Source organism: Physcomitrium patens, chromosome 20, assembly GCF_059467195.1.
Source record: "Physcomitrium patens ecotype Gransden chromosome 20, ASM5946719v1, whole genome shotgun sequence".
NCBI classification, from domain to species: domain Eukaryota; kingdom Viridiplantae; phylum Streptophyta; class Bryopsida; order Funariales; family Funariaceae; genus Physcomitrium; species Physcomitrium patens.
This window is the reverse complement of record NC_143429.1, coordinates 14880813-14895867: the sequence shown is the minus strand read 5'-3', so window position 1 is coordinate 14895867 and position 15055 is coordinate 14880813.

Here is a 15055-nt window from a genome sequence, read left to right as displayed (position 1 = left end):
AGCGCTTGGAATCTAAGGGTAGTAAGTAGTCTGATTTACTTGTACTTGTGATTTGAGCTATATCTTAGACAATTTGACGAGGTTTTGACTCAAAATTTCCAAGATTTTGTATAATCTTGTTATAAAACTTTCTACATAAGTTTTGTGGAATTTGGAGTTTGGGTTTTTGAGATATAGGGAGAATAGTTTTCGGGTGCTTGTAAGTTAGGGTTTTGTGCACCTGCTAGGGTTTCTAAGATGCTGAAAGATCGGTGATAGATGTACGGTTCATTTTCGTTGTGATAAGGGTTAAGAATAGCATCTATCTTATGTAGAAATTTGAAACAAATTGAACGGTTGGATCGAGATATATGAGATCCTAAAGTCTGATGTAAAAAGGTCTTTGCGGGAAGAAAAATGTTTTGAAGGATTTTAATATATTTTGAGTTTTTTATACAATGCAAAGAGGATTTTTGGGAGCTAAGGCATAATATACAAGTGAAACCTAAACCTTCTACAGCTAGATACCTAGTGTATTCTAAGATAGCAAATCACGCCATACGACAATGTATCAACTAATTTTGATATGAATTGAAGGATAGGGTCAAAAATTTGTTATTAACAATGCCAAAAGTAGAATCTTTAGAATAATTTATTACTCAAGCCATTGCATGCAACAATTGTTTATTTGAAAGGCATCAAGAACAAAGATTTAGTTTGAGAGGAATAAGTCAAGTAATGGCGGCAGCTCCCAAGTTTTCTGAAACGTATTCGTCAAAGTCGAAAATAATGTAAATTGATATGATACGTTTTAAACCTCTCACGAAGTAGAAAAAGACTCGACATCGCTAAGAGGGATTGTGTTTATATTGTGGAGAAGCTAAGCACACTGCTCAATATTATCTAAAGAAGAAACACAATTACAAAATAGGAAGCATAATTCCCAAAGAAGATAGTGTGTCAAAAAATGAGTTTTTTCAGCTACAATAGGGACCGTGCGGCTAGAATCTTGTGCAATACCTAGTAAAGGTCCTATCCTCTCCTCAGACCCCTCATCTTATTTTATAATAGAAGTATATTTAGAACCTAATAATCACAAAGTCTTTGTCTTCTAAGATTCAAGAGCCTCAGCATGTTTTATAGATGAAGATTTTGCCAAAAATCAAAAAATACCTTTATTGAAGAAAATTAAATATGTACATGTAGAAGTCATAGATGGTCATTCATTGTCTTCTGAAAATGTTAGCCATGAAACTTTCCTTTAGATATAGCAATTAAAGATCATAATAACATAGTAGTATTTAATGTAATAAAATCTTCCTCTAATCCGGTTATTTTAGGATTATCATGGCTAAAAAAATATAATCCTCAAATAGATTGAATTTCTCATAACCTTAACTTTCTTGATAGTATAATCCAAGATCGCATTAACAAAGTAGAAGTATATAAATCCAATACGTCCAAAATTTTACTAGTAGGTGCAAAAGCTTTTATGCATGTTGCAAAAGAAGGATCATCTTTTGTTATATATGCTACACCCATTTCTAATGGCGAAACAACGACGAGTGGTATTCTTAAGCAATATCAAGAATTTCGAGACGTTTTTGAAAAGAAAAAATGCAAATATTCTTTCTGAGCATTGACCTTATGATTGTTCAATTGATGTGCAAGAAAGAGCTCAACCACCATTCGAACCAATCTATAACTTATTGCAGAATGAGTTGGCTGCATTAAAGGAGTACATTGATGAGAATTTGGCAAAGAACTTCATATACCATTCTAAATTTCCAATCGGGGCTCTTATCTTATTTGTGAAGAAGAAAGACAGATCTCTACAAATGTGTGTGGATTATCGGGGACTCAACAAGATCACCATCAAAAATAGGTATCATTTGCTTTTGATTTCAAAACTTCTTGATCAATTCAATTAAGCAAAGATCTATATCAAAATAGATATATGAAGAGTATACAACTTAGTTCATATCAAAGAAAGAGATGAATGGAAGACTACTTTTCGAACTAGGTATGGACATTTTGAATATAATGTCATGCCTTTTGGACTCATGAATGCACCGATCGCTTTTCAATATCTTATGAATGATGTTTTTCATGATTTTTTAGATGATTTTGTTGTTTTCTATTTAGACGACATTCTAATCTACTCTAAGAAGTTCATGTTCTTCCGTATTCTTAGAGTAGATTACAAAAACTTAGAGATACAAGATTATATGCCAAATTGAAAAAGTGTGTATTTCACACTACTCAAGTTGATTTTTTAGCATACATCATTTCCAACGAAGGCTTTATTATGGATCCCAAGAAGGTTCAAACTATCATAGATTAGAAGATTCCAAGAATAGTACGAGATGTGCAATGCTTTTTGGGTTTTGTTAATTACTATCAAATCTTCATCAAGAATTTTTCTCAAGTTGCAACTCCACTTATACGTTTGACTTGTAAAGACAAACTTAAGTGGAATAAAGAAGCAAAAGTATCATTTAATGCTTTAAAGAAGGAATTTATTTCTATACCAATCTTATATTTTGTTGACTTTTCCGAGGTATTTTTTATGGAAACAGATGCGTCAGATTTTGCTATAGGTGTCGTATTGTCACAAATAGAAACAGATGACAAACTCCATTCAATAGCTTTCCATTTGAAAAAAATTTTAGCAACCGAGATTAATTATGAGATCCATGACAAAGAGCTCCTTGCAATCATGGATTCATTTCAAGAATGGTGTCATTATCTAGAAGGTATCTCAAGTCTAGTTACCGTGTATACAGACCATAAGAACCTCGAGTACTTCATGTCAACACAAGTCTTGAATCATCATCAAGTCCATTAGAGTATGTCTTTATCTAGATTCAATTTCAAGATCACTTATCGACTCAAAAAATAACAAGGTCTATTGGATGCTCTTTCTAGATGTTTTTTTATCTTGCACCAAAAGAAGGAGATGCAACTTTTGATTAACAAAGATCAATTTTCTTGAAGCTCAAGCATTTTCATCTTCGAGCTATAAAATCAACATTAATTGTTGATTCAATATTTGTGAAGCAAATTCAATCAAGCATGTCCTCTGATCCTCTTGTTTGGGATATCAAGGATACTTTCTCTAAGTCACATGATACTTCCAAGTTTGAATTCAAGAATAATCTATTATATTTTGAAGGACGCCTATAAGTTCCAGAAGATGAAGCTCAATTATGTGTTCTTCAAGTTCCTCATGACTTTTCAACAATAGGACATTTTCAGTACAATAAAACTTTATAACTAATCTCTAGGGATTTTTGATGGCCGCAAATATAGAAGGCAGTCAAAGATTTTGTACAATCTTGTGATGTTTACTCAAGATCAAAAACTCCTCGTCATCGACCTTACAGACTTCTTCAGCTGTTACCTATTCCTGAACAACCATGATCTTCTGTTTTTATGGATTTCATCACCAATCTTCCAATCTCAGGTTTTTATGACTCTATATTTGTGATAGTAGATCATTTTATCAATATGGCACATTTTGTACCATATACAAAATCTATCATAGGTGAAGAAATAACTAAGCTTTTAATTAATAATATCTATCGCTATCATGGATTGCCAAAAGATATTATAGCAGATAGAGGGACTGTCACGGACACAAAATACAGACTTGAAATCTAACAAGAAATTCAAGAAGAAGTGGCAGAACTAGATTAAACAGATGAGTACAAGAACAACACCAGAAAGGTGAGCTAGAACTCCAAGAGATGTGTTGTCGAGACTGAAGAACTCTTCAGCCTCGATCCCTATATATACTCCTACTTAAGAAGCTTCTCGAGCTACTTCTATTAACTAGGAAGCTTCTAGAAGGTTCCAGAGGCTTCTTTTCTAGAAGGTTCTAGAAACTTCTCGAGCTACTTCTATTAACTAGGAAGCTTCTAGAAAGTTCCAGGGGATTCCTTTCTAGAAGCTTCTAGAAACTTCTCTTCTAGAAGGTTCCAGAGACTTCCTTTCTAGAAGCTTCTAGAAACTTCTCTCTAAAAGGTTCCAGAGGCTTCTCTTCTAGAAGGTTCCAGAGGCTTGTTTTCTAGAAGGTTCTAGAAACTTCTCTCTAGAAAGTTCTAAGGAATATGTCCCTAACATCACCCCCGCCATTAGCTTCGAGGTCTTTGAGAAGCAATGTTGTTGATCAGTACCAATGCAAGAAAATGAAGATCTGTCGCATAACTTCTGCTATGAACTCCAACTGTTGTTGAAGAGGCAAGTGGTTCATCGACCCTTGAAGCCAACGGTAGTGGCCCACGCCTTCGACTTCTGACCAAGCATGAACTTCCGTGTCGTCATTGTGAAATTGTCCTGCAAACACGCCTTCTGGTTGACCATCGTAAGCAGGCTCGATCTCAAATACGATCACCAGTGATCGGTTACTCGGTATCTTCCATCCTCATCGTGGTACATGTAGTTCTTCATCTCGGGGTCGCCTTCGTGAGCTACTTGGTTGCGATACTCTGACTGGCATAGTATCTATCTCTTGGCTATCCATATCAAAAGACCAAACTACGATCTATCTTGGAGAAAATAACTACATCAACTATGAATTTTGCTGGTGCCCTCCCTTTTTTTTATATTGTTGGGAGAACAAGCTTCAGAAAGAAGCTATCATCCAATTGATTTAGGTTTATCGGGATGTCGTTGATGAAACTCCTGTACCTTTTGTGGCGCATTTGCAAGATTTTCAGCTGGCTCCCACGTTCGCTCATTAATGTCATAGTCGCACCAATGAACAAGATATTCTAACTTTTTCCACCTTCGCCGTGAATCCAATACCTTTTCAACCTCGTATTCTTCGTGGTTCTTGATTTCAATACTAGGTGGTGGACATAACACTCTTTCAAGAAAAGATGACTCTCAATAAGGTTCCAACAGAGAAACATGAAAGACTGGATGTACCTTCATAGAAGCCGGTAACTCCAGCAGGTATGCCACTGGATTAATTTGCTTCTGGATGATAAATGGTCCCAATCTTCGATAGTCCAACTTATCACATGGTCGCTTGGTCTTGATATTTCGTCGAAGAAGTCAGGCTTTATCTCCAACTTTGAAAGTAGGTGCTTGATTCTGAAATCTATGTGCAGACTTCTTATAGGATTCTTGAGCGGATTGTAATTGAAGCTTCAACATAGTTTGAAGCTCTGATAGTTGCTTCGCAAATCCTTCAGCTGCTGGATTGTTATTTGTAACGGACTCAATAAATCAAGCTTCGGATGATACCCATAGTTGGAAAAGAATGGTGTTTGTTGAGTCGACGCATGGAAGATGTTGTTATATGCAAACTCGGCTAGCGGTAGATATGCAGTCCAATCGTCTTGTTGATAGTTGATGCTGCATCGTAAGTACTGCTCCAAGACTTGGTTCACCCGTTCCGTTTGGCCATCAGTTTAAGGAAGAAAAGCTGAAGAAAGCTTGATATCCACCTTCAATATATCAAAGGGAGATCTCCAAAACTTTGACACGAACTGGGTACCTCGATCTGATATGATATCATCTGGTAGTCCATGATATCGATACACATTATCGAGAAAGAGCCTTGCTGTGACTTCACTGGACGATGTCTTCTTACAAGGAACAAAGTGTGCCATCTTCGTAAGCCGATCTACCACGACAAAGATGCTGTCAAATGAGTTTGATGATGGCAAGTCCGTGATGAAGTCCATAGAAATTGAAGACCATGGTCGACGTGGAATTGGCAATGGCTGTAGAAGTCCATAAGGGCGATGCCGAGGATTCTTAGATCTTGAACAGATATCACAGGAGAGGACAAAATCTTTCACATCCTTCCACATTTGGGGCCACCAAAAATCTCGGGAAATAAGCTCCAAGGTCTTGTTGAATCGAAAATGTCCCGCAGTTGGAAAATCATGGCGAGATTGAAGAACTCGGAGTCGTGCTAGTCCTTTTGGAATGTACAATCGCTCTTCAAAGTATAAAAGATCTCCCTCCACCTTGAACTTGTCGTCATTGGTACGTTGTTTGATATCAATGGCTACTGAATCTTTAATGGTCATAGCACGTACCTGGTTTAGGAAGTCAGCATCAAATGATACAATAGTAGCACAAAGTTGAAATCTCTCTGGCTTCAATAACGTTGTACATTGTTGATCAAACGTTGCTTCTCCAGCCTTTGGTGCAAGATACGATCTCATTGATAAAGCATCCGATAGTCCTTACTGCCTTCCAGGTCGATAAGTGATAACAAAATTGAATCTAGATAGCGACATATTCCACCGAGCTTGATGCCGATTTAAAACTCGAGTCGTCATGAAATACTCCAAATTCTTATGATCCGTATATACGGTTACTGGATGTGCAGCTCCTTCAAGAAAGTAATGCCATTCTTCGAAAGAATCCACTATAGTAAGAAATTCCTTATCGTGGATCTCATAATTGATTTCAGCAGCAGAGAACTTCCGAGAATAGAATGCAACTGGATGGAGCTTCTTATCTTCACTCATTTGTAAAAGCACAGCTCCCAAAGCAAAATCTGAAGCATCAGTTTCTAAATAGAAGGCCTTTGTAAAGTCTGGATGTACCAAAATTGGAGCTGTAGTAAATGCTGTCTTCAAATCTTGAAATGCCTTCTCCGCCAAAGGTCTCCATTCCAACTTATCCTTGCATGTTAATCGAGTGAGAGGAGTAGCAACTTGAGAATAATTCTTGATGAAGATCCGATAGAAGTTAGCAAAACCAAGAAAGCATTATACGTATCTAACCGTCTTCGGAACCTCCCAAGACATGATTGCTTCTACTTTCTTGGGGTCCATCTTCAAACCTTCTGTAGTCGAAATTAACTCCAAAAATTCCATCTCCGTCTGGTGAAATAAACACTTTTCTAATTTGGCATATAGTCCTTACTTGCGTAGTTTTTCCAAGACCAAACGAACATGCTCCTCATGCTCTTCCTCGTTTTAAGAGAATATTAGAATATCGTCCAAGTAGATGATAACAAAATCGTCGAGGTGTTCTCGAAAGATATCATTCATCATATGTTGGAAAACCGCTGGAGCATTGGTAAGACCAAAAGGCATGACATTATATTCGAAATGACCATACCTTGTACGGAATGCTGTCTTCCACTCATCTCCTTCCTTGATTCGTACGAGATTATAAGCTCTCCTTAGATCAATTTTTGTAAAGATCTTCGCATGTCCAAGTTGTTCTAAGAGACTAGAAATCAAGGGTAATGGGTAACGATTTTTCTTTGTTACCTTGTTGAGGCCTTGATAGTCCACACACATCCGTAATGATCCATCTTTCTTCTTCACAAATAAGATGGGTGCTCCAGCTCATGATTTTGAATGACGAATGAAGTTCTTGGCTAGATTCTCGTCGATGTACTTTCGTAACTTTGCCAATTCCGTTTGCAATAGATTGTAGATTGGGCCAAAAGGTGTTTGTGCTCCTTCTTGCAAGTCTATGGCACAATCATATGGTCGGTGTTCCGGTAGTATGTTGGCGTTCTTCTTTTGAAACACGTCTTCAAAATCTTTATATTGCTCCGGTATACTTGCTGTTGAGATCTTCTCCTCGGTAGTTGGAGCCGCATAAATGACAAATGGAGTGCCTTCCTTAGATGATCTTATAAACGCTCTTGCTCCAATGAATAAGGATTTCTTTTTTCGAGGTTTTTTACTAGGTTTTTTCTTGGGTGGTTTTGTGGGAAAAGTCATCTTCTGCAACCTCCAATCTATCAATGGATTATGTTTTTCCAACCAAGAAAGACCAAGAATAATAGGATTTGATGGGGTTCTAATAATATTAAAAATAATATGACTACTATGGTCTTTAAACGTTACTTCTATAGGTTTTGATTCATGGGTGATGCTACCAGACAATAAAGGTTGTCCATCTATGACCTCAATATGAACAGGTTTTGATTTTTGTACTAAAGGGATCTTATGATGCTTTGTAAATTCTTCGTCTAAAAAACAAGCAGATCCTCCTGAGTCTAATAGTGCTATGGTTCTCAGTTTTTGAGGGCCGATAAACAGAGGGATTGTAAAACAAAGTGCAGGTTGGGCAGAAAGAAAGGAACCTGATTGTTGTTGGGATATTTCATTGTCCAGCCGCACGGTTCCTACTGTGGCTCGGCATCCTCGTTTTCTTGAATAAATACTCTCCTAGTCTTAACTATGCCTCGATTTTGCTTTTTGGGGCAGTTTCCGACTTTGTGGCCTTCTCTACCGCAATACAAGCATAAATTTTCCTCCATACGTCACTTTTTTTCTTCTATAGTAAGAGATTTGATACGTATCGCATCAATTTATATGTCTTCCACCTCTGAATGCGAATTCACACCGCTTGTCGACATAGTTGGAGCATGGCAAATTGTATGTTGTCTTGAGCGTTGGTCTTGACGACGTTGGAATAGGCGATTATCGCACTTCACAGCTTGACTAATGGCTTCATTGAGCGTTCGTGGATCAAGAAGAGTTAACAGCAAATCCTTCACATCATCTCTTAAACCCCAATAGAATTGACTCATCAACGCTTCTTCATTCCAATTGATGTCGCATACTAATTGCCTGAAATCCGAAGCATAGACTGATGTAGAACGCATCCCTTGTCGTAACGACCGGATCTTTGTTGTAGCCCATTGAACCTTATCGTGTTCACCAAATGCTTCCGCAAATGCTTCCAAAAAGGTTTCGAAGTTGTTTAATATGGATGATCGTTTCTCAAACAAAGGAGCAAACCATGATAGAGCTTGTCCCGTAAGTAAGGTTCCAACAAGCCCAACACGTGACTCCTCCGTTGGATATCGTTCGGGTTGTAAAACCGTTATCAACCTGATTTGATTGACGAATCCTCGAAACTTGGAACGTGTTCCATCAAACTTATCTGGAAGGCTAACTCGAGGCTCCTTATGTTGTAGAACTAGTGGTTCTTGTCGAACTTGAGGTAAAGTTTTTTTTCCAAGTGTCAAAATTTGAGGCTGGCGTAGTTTAGATTGTGCTATCCCAGATACTCCATCATTATGAAGCCTTGCCACCACTCCTTCAATCTCTGCAGTTCTTTGTGATAACGTAGCGAGGGCATTCATAATAGCATCTAACTTAGACTCCGAACTTTCTGTCATACTAATGTCTTGACCTTCGGCCATTCTAAAAGAAGGACAAAAATGACCCTATAAGAGGTAATATTGGTTTATAGGAGGGTAATCCACAACCTATAAAACGCCTTAAGAATTTCAAGAAGAGGGGTAATCCACTCTCTCTAAGAAGAATAAGACTCCAATATTGTAACAGAAGAAGTATCAGTTTAGAGGAGGGTAATCCGCAACCTCTAAAAAATGCTAGTATACCTTCAAGTAGAGGGGTAATCCACACTCTACTAAGAAAGAACTAGCTCTGATATCTCAAGTTAGTGTAGTCTCGACAAACTGTCACGGACACAAAATACAGACTTGAAATCTAACAAGAAGTTTAAGAAGAAGTGGCAGAACTAGATTAAACAGATGAGTACAAGAACAACACCAGAAAGGTGAGCTAGAACTCCAAGAGATGTGTTGTCGAGACTGAAGAACTCTTCAGCCTCGATCCCTATATATATTCCTACTTAGGAAGCTTCTCGAGCTACTTCTATTAACTAGGAAGCTTCTAGAAGGTTCCAGAGGCTTCCTTTCTAGAAGGTTCTAGAAACTTCTCGAGCTACTTCTATTAACTAGGAAGCTTCTAAAAAGTTCCAGGGGATTCCTTTCTAGAAGCTTCTAGAAACTTCTCTTCTAGAAGGTTCCAGAGACTTCCTTTCTAGAAGCTTCTAGAAACTTCTCTCTAAAAGGTTCCAGAGGCTTCTCTTCTAGAAGGTTCCAGAGGCTTGTTTTCTAGAAGGTTCTAGAAACTTCTCTCTAGAAAGTTCTAAGGAATATGTCCCTAACAGGGACTCAATTTGTATCAAGATTTTAGAAAATCCTATTTAAGATTTTAAAGGTGGGTATAAGACTTTCTTCAGCTTTGCATCCTCAAACTGATGGACAAACAGAACGGATAAATCAAGTTTTGGAGCAGTATTTGAGATGTACCATCAACTATCATTAAGATGATTAGACAACTCTTTTACCATTGGTAGAGTTTGTATGTAATAAGTTAGTACATTCTTTCATTCAACAAACACCTTTCTTTGCCAATTATGGTTATCATCCATGTCTTGATACTTTTGACTTTTCAAAAGTTAATAATTCTGTGGTGGAAGATTTAGCAAATCGCTTGTCAGAGCTACATACAACAATGAAGATATAATTAAAGGAAGTTTAAGAACGACAAAAGACCAACGCAGATGCCTATTGCAAGCAGCAACCACAATATAATATAGGCGATAAGGTATGGTTACTTCGTCGTAATATCAAGACTACTTGTCCTTGTGATAAATTAGATTATCGTAGGCTCGGACCTTTTCCTATTTGTGAATAAATCAATTCTGTTGCCTATCGATTATATCTATGAAAGTCTATGAAGATCCACCTTGTATTTCACGTATCTCTTTTGGCACCGTATAAGACAGTGAATATCTTGGGAAGAAGACAAATTCCACCTCCTTCTATAAAAGTGGATAAGAGTTTGAAGTAGAAGAAGTCTTAGATTACAGGTGGCACCAAAATAGGTTGGAATATCTTCTTCATTGGCATGAATGTAATATTAGTGAATGCACATGGGAGCCATCAAAGAATCTTACAAATGTAGCAAAGAAAGTTGAAGTCTTTCATCAACAACATCCATCAAAACCAAGATGAAGAATAGTAAACCTTTGCTATAAAAGAAACAAGATCAAAGGAAAATAACATTCTACCTTCTATCTTTCATTGTAGCTTCTGTGTATTTGTGATGAGATGGAGTACCAACAACCAACAGATTCAACTGAAGAGCTTTTATTTGTGGACTTACCAGATGAGATATTACGATTGTCACAACCTTCAAGACGACGGAATCAAAATGAAGATCTTCAAGAATGACATGTCTTTCCTCAAATAGATGGCGAGATACAACGTGTTTGGTATCAGGACATTGGAAGAGAATCTAGATGTTTAGTGATTTTATTAGAGTCAAAGACTACTCCTGACGGTGATCCAAATGTTTTATTTGAAGGAGGTTATGAAGGCCTTAACAATGACCAAATAATAGGGTGGTCTTCTCGCCTTCGTTTAGGACACTATAGATGGTTGAGAGGACCTATCAACCATCTTTGAAGAGAGCAAAGATCAGAGTATGTAGCAAATATAATTCGTCGCATCTTGGACTTCCTCAACATAAAAGACTGCTCCTCGTGGAACTTGTCCCTAGAAGTGGAGGTAATATCACGGATATATATATTTACCTCAATAGTTACTTATATGATTAAGTAGAAGTAGGTAAAATAGAATAATTTCATAAAGTCTTTTAGAGAAGCTTCTTAGAAGCTTTATAGACACGGTTTTGACTTTAGATGTGTTCGTAGGTTAGAAACTTGGTCAAAAAGCTAACCATGTATTGGTAGCTTGTGGAACAAGTTACCTCCATGTTGTACCTTGTAGAACAAGCCAATTACATGGCGCATATATAGATAACTTGCCTTGCAAGATAAGACATGTGGTTAACAAAGTCAATACATGTTCGAGGTCCTATAGGACATCGCCATGTGGCTCTTAGTTAGATAGTATATATGGAGGCAAGAGTGAAGTCTTCTTCATTCTTGTCAACGCCTTTTTAGTCTTAGACTTGTTTCAAGACTTTCTAGACTTCTTGTTTTTGGCAATAGCCATTCTAATTAATATTACATCATCTTTTGAATGACTTTCTAGTTCTCTTTAATGATAGAAGAGTGTATTGAGGATTCCCTTTCTTTGAGATTCATGTCCTTGACATATGGTAATGTTGATGCGTACTAGTGCAATTCTCAAATCAAAAATTCAACAATTGATTGTCACATTTCACAATAAAGTTAATTGCTTGACTCGATTTTTGAGGATCACGTAAGTTGAGCATCAATTCTTTTACTTCATATTATAATCCATAGAAAAATTGGCTAAGAAATACAACATCATCCCACTTGATATCAATTGCAAGTTATTAAAACTATAAAACATATTACATCACTAATTGATTGTCTTGTCACAAAATATAGATCTTGTTGGTTGTAACACAAATTGTATCATGTTTTTTATACATGGATTGAAACTTTATCAAAATAGCTTTTAGATTATCCAATATTAAATCTCGTCATTTAAGAAAAGAATAAAATCATGATAATGCTAAGTTTGAAAGAAGTATATTAATGAATCTAACTTGTAATCTTGGAATTAGATAGCTTAGAATTGAAGTTCAATTACAAGTTGTACTTGATTGATAAATCTTCAAAACTTAGATTTTATGCCATCAATCTTTGATTTTATAAAATTAAAAAGATGTTCTATTGTAGAAGAAAGGATATAATTTGGTGTAGATGTTGAAGCAGCTCCAATCATTTTTACATCTTTGCTTTCTATCATTTTTGTTGCTATTTGCAGTCATAAATTGAGTTGATGCATCGTAAGTATTAAATCCCTCAATTGTTCTTGCATTTGTGCTATTACACTCTTTATTTCAAAAAGCTCTACCATGATAATATTTAGAAGAGAAGATGTATAATATTACTCAAGAGAAATAGAAGAGAGGACTTGAGAACAAAAAAATACTAAAGATAATATCAGTTTAGAAGAGAGTAATTCACAACTTCTAATATGCTTATATCTTATTTAGAAAAAGAGATAATCTACTCTTAATCAAGAAAAGATAATACTTTGATAATATAAATGTATACTCTTATCAATTTGTCAAGGACAAAAACCTGATGAAAGTTAATAACTAAATGAGACTTTTTTCAAAGAAGTATGACAAAATAAAAATAAAAAAATATGTATATTAAAAAAAATAGAATGGCTATTGTCAAAAGATAAGAAAACTAAATATTCTTGAATCTAGATTAGAACAAGAAAAAAATTGATAAGAATGAAAAAGGCTTCATTCTTGCTTTTATATATATTATCCACTTACAAGCTATATGACAACGTTTTATAGGACCTCCAACATGTGTTGACTTTGCAAGCCACATGTCTTTACTTCTAAGGCAAGTTTTTTATGTATATGCTACATAATTAGCTTATTCCACAAGTTGACTTAATTTATAATAACTTTGGAAAGTTTGAAAGAAATTGAATGATGAAATTTAAAGATATCAACGATGGGAGCCTAGCATAAAGATTGGAAATGAAGCCAATCAACATACAAGCAGATTTTAGGATTTATCTTCTATTTGATATATTTTGTTTTACTTATTTTCAACTTAGTAATTGAGAAGTTTTAAAATTTGAGTTGAAATTAATAATTAGATTATTAATTGTTGAGATTTCAATCTATTATAAAATTTATTAAGAACTTATTTAAGTTTTAAGATTTGATTAAGATTTGATTTAGATTTTATTTAAGATTTAAGATTTGATTAGAATTTATTATAGGTTTAAAGATTTTATTAGAATTTGGTTTAGAATTTGATTAGCATTGATTTAGGATTTTATTAGGATTTTATAGGATTACATTAGGTTTTGATTAAGATTCAATTAGGATTTTTATTTTTAATATTAAAATTTTAATCAAAATTTAATCAAATGTTAATATATATATATATATATATATATATATATATTAACGATTAATTTAAAATTTCTTTACGTTTCTTTTGTAATTTCTTTAAGACTACTTTAAAATTTGATTAAAATTTGATTAGTATTGTTAAGATTTAATTAGACTTTATTTAGGATTCTATTAGAGTTGCTTGGACCTTGTTGTTGCAATTTCCATTTTACCTTCCTTAGCTAGGTACCTGGTGCATTTTCAAGCAAAATTTATAAAATATAACAGCTATAAAAGTAGAATATTATAAATGGTAATCTATTCATAAACATATACTATCATTTAAGCATCTTGCTTTGCTATATAAATGTTGTGCTCAAGCAAGTCAACAAGGTATAATAAAAATCAATACAATCTCAACATATATTTAGGTGGATAAATAGATATAAATATTTTTTATTTTAAATTAAAAATAATACATATAGTAGTATTTTTCTAGTATCAGTTATTAATGTTTAAATTATGTAATATTACCATATAATAAATCAAGTTTTATTATTCTAATTATTGAATAAAAAATCAAAAAAGCTTATTTTAATTTTTTTTGAAAAAAAAAAATTTTAAAATAAAAATAATAATAGAATAACTAATTAATTATATTATGTAATTTATAAATTTATTCTATTATTAAAATCTTAATGTTTGTTTGATTTAATATAATTTTGAAGTAATTTTATTTTAACATGTTACAAAATCAAAATACAATTTAATTACAAATTATATATAAATGATGATCTTTAATGTTTTTTTATAATAAATAGGTTAAATATAGATAAATATGTAAAATCAATAAAAATAATATGTCGAAATTGTGAAATCTAAAAATCTGTTTTTTTTTCTCCAAAAAATTATAATATTCTTACTTTGGTTCTAAATATAACTTTGAATTAATAATTTTAAGTTCTCAATCAAGTTATTGATAATATCTTTTTTATTATTGTGTTATTTTACAAAAATTAAACTTAAAAATATGTATTTAATTTCTTCATGAACATATATATATATATATATATATATATATATATTTACAAATTTAAATATAAAAGATTTAACTTATGTTATTATTTAATTTAAATTTATTATTACTTTATATTTCATATCTTCATTATGTATTTTTATGGAATTTAATATTGATAAAGAGTTATAAATCAAAAGAAAAAAATCAATAATTGACAAAAATATTTTTTAATACAATATATATATATATATATATATATATATATATATCACTTTTAGAATTAAAAAGAATAAGAACAAGTGATAATTTATTAACAATATAAAATAGAAAACTATGACTTATTAATGCATTGCCTTGGAATATGTGGTACAATGGTAGCATGTAGAAATTAAAAATGAAGAATAGCAAGTTTGTTTTTAATTATCCTTAATATTCAAAG